Below are 2593 nucleotides of genomic sequence, written 5' to 3'. Positions count from 1 at the left end.
TGGCGGGTGAAGGCGCAGCGGGATTGGCGCGAGGCAACGCTGAGGGACCGGTGGGCGCCACCCAGTCAGCGCGGTCGGCCACCAGGCCAGGTGAGGCCAGGCGCTCGGGGGAATCCACCTGGACGCCGCCAGAGACAACAGGCTGGGCGGGTGAATCTTCCTGGGATCGCCCGCTGTTAGCCGAATCAGCAACAATTTCCGTGCCTGTTTTGTTGGTTTCCTCACACATAAAATGACAATGTGAATTAGCACAAACATCAATAGAACCAGAATTTTCTTGGGATTTTTGTACATGATCAAGATCATTTAATTCCCCCTCACGATCAGGTAGTGTAGTAGGATCAGAAAGGAGGGCAATTTCTGCACGAAGCAGGGCCCCGCATAGGGATGGAGTTTGGCAAAAGGAAAGAGTGTCTCATCAAAAATAACATCACGAGAAATATATATACGTCCGGTAGAAATTTCAAGGCATTTATAACCTTTATGAAGATTACTATAGCCAAGAAAAACACATTGAGTGGATCTAAACTCAAGTTTATGATGATTGTAGGGACGCAAATTTGGGTAACAAGCACACCCAAATATTTTGAGGTAGTTGTAATCGGGTTTTTGATGATAGAGACGCTCTAACGGAGTAGTGTTGCCAATAACTTTGCTAGGGAGCCTATTAATAAGATAAGTGGCAGTGATAAAAGCTTCATCCCAGTACTTGAGAGGCATGGAAGCATGAGCTAAAAGAGAAAGGCCAACTTCAACAATGTGGCGATGTTTGCGCTCAGCAGAGCCATTCTGTTGATGAGCAGGAGGGCAAGACACATGGTGGATTATTCCAATGCTACGGAAAAAAGAGTGGAGTTTTTCATACTCCCCTCCCCAGTCACTTTGGACTGCAAGAATTTTCCTATCAAATTGGCGTTCAACAAGTTTCTGAAATTCTTGGAAAATAGAGAAAACCTCAGATTTATATCGAAGCAAATAGATCCAAGTGAACTTGCTACAATCATCGATAAAACAGACATAATATTTTTTTCTACCAAAAGAATCTCAGGCATGGCCCCATACATCACTGAAAATAAGTTCTAACGGAGCATGAGACACACTAGTTGACTTGGGATAAGGAAGCTGATGGCTCTTGGCACATTGACAAGCTTCACAAACAGACTCACAAACTTGACTAGAAGACAAAGAAAGTTTGTCTTTATTGACTATTTGTTTGACAATGATCGAAGATGGATGCCCTAATCGTTGATGCCATCGTGCCAAGGAGGGCTTGATGACGGAGTAGACGTGACGACGCTTGCGACCTAGTGCTCCGGATGGAATGGGGTAGAGCCCTCCAACGCATCTACCGTGATGAAGTAGTTCCCTCGTTGCTCAATCCTTGATGAAAAAATAACGAGGGTGAGTTTCAAAGAAGACATTATTGTCGGTGGCTAGACGAGACATGGATGCAAGGTTCTTGTCAGCTTGAGGAACATGAAGGACATCTCTAAGAACAAGATTATGTTTAAGAGTAGGGGAATTAATAGAACCTTGACCGATGTGACAAATATCCATACCTCCGCCGCTGGCGGTGTGAATCTGGTCGGTGCCATGGTACTGCTCACGGAGGGCGAGTTGCTCGAGCTTGTTTGTCACGTGATCCGTAGCACCAGAGTCCACGTACCAGACACCGTCACCACACTGGTCACGCATGGTAGCAGCAACATGGCGGGCGTCGGGCACGAAGTCTTCGTCGTAACGATGCCAGCAGTCAATCACCTCATGGCCAGACTTTTTGCAAAGCTAGCAGCGAGGACGGCCACGGGAAGGAGGGCGACAGTCGTTGTTGTTGTTGAAGCCGCCGCCATTGCCGTTGGTGTTGTATCCGCCCCCGCCATGGGAGCCAGAACCCCCACCAGAGCGGGCGGCATCGCCTGGAGGAGCGCCGCGTCTGCGCCCACCGCCACGTTGGCCCTGGTGACCGCGCCCACGGCCGCGACCACGAGAGGCGGAGTTGACAGAGGACTGTCGAAGATCGCTGCCATGAAGGAGGGTGAGGCGGGCATCAAAACTGAGCAGCTGGCTGTAGAGCTCTTGGATGGTGATGGGTTCTACCCTGGCGGCAAGTGCAGATACCACCGGGTTGTACTCCATGTCCAAACCAGCAAGGATTTTGGTGACAATCTCCGGATCAAAGAGGGCCGCAGCCGTGCTTGCGACCTCATCGGTGAGACTTTTGATCTTACCAAGATAATCAACCATGGACATGTTACCTTTCTTGAGGTTGGTGAGCTCGATGCGAGTGTTTATCGCTTGGGCTTGACTTTGAGCAGCAAGCATGGCGTGGATGGTGCGCCACACCTCGGCCGGCGTCTGGAGCGTGGCGACCTGAGCAATAATCTCACGGGAAAACAAACCCATTAAGTATCCTTGAAGTTGTTGCTGTTGTGCATACCAGAGGGATCTTGCAAAGTTGTCGACTTGTTCATCTTTGCCGTCCTTGGTGATGGTGAGAGTGGCCGGCGGTGGCGGGCTCTTCTCATCAAGGTGGTGCTCCATCTGCGCGCCCCTGATCTGCGGGAGCACGATGGCCTTCCAAAGCAGGAAGTTG

General features: G+C 50.1%; 1 pseudogene; it reads right to left on the bottom strand.

Moving 5' to 3' along the window:
- Window positions 1–2045: 2045 nt before the first annotated feature.
- On the bottom strand, window positions 2046–2181 carry LOC119296291 (annotated as a pseudogene).
- Window positions 2182–2593: the final 412 nt, after the last annotated feature.

The sequence above is a fragment of the Triticum dicoccoides genome, chromosome 1A, assembly GCF_002162155.2.
Source record: "Triticum dicoccoides isolate Atlit2015 ecotype Zavitan chromosome 1A, WEW_v2.0, whole genome shotgun sequence".
Lineage (NCBI taxonomy): Eukaryota > Viridiplantae > Streptophyta > Magnoliopsida > Poales > Poaceae > Triticum > Triticum dicoccoides.
Note: the sequence above shows the minus strand (reverse complement) of the source record. Positions and strands in the feature narration are given on the sequence as shown.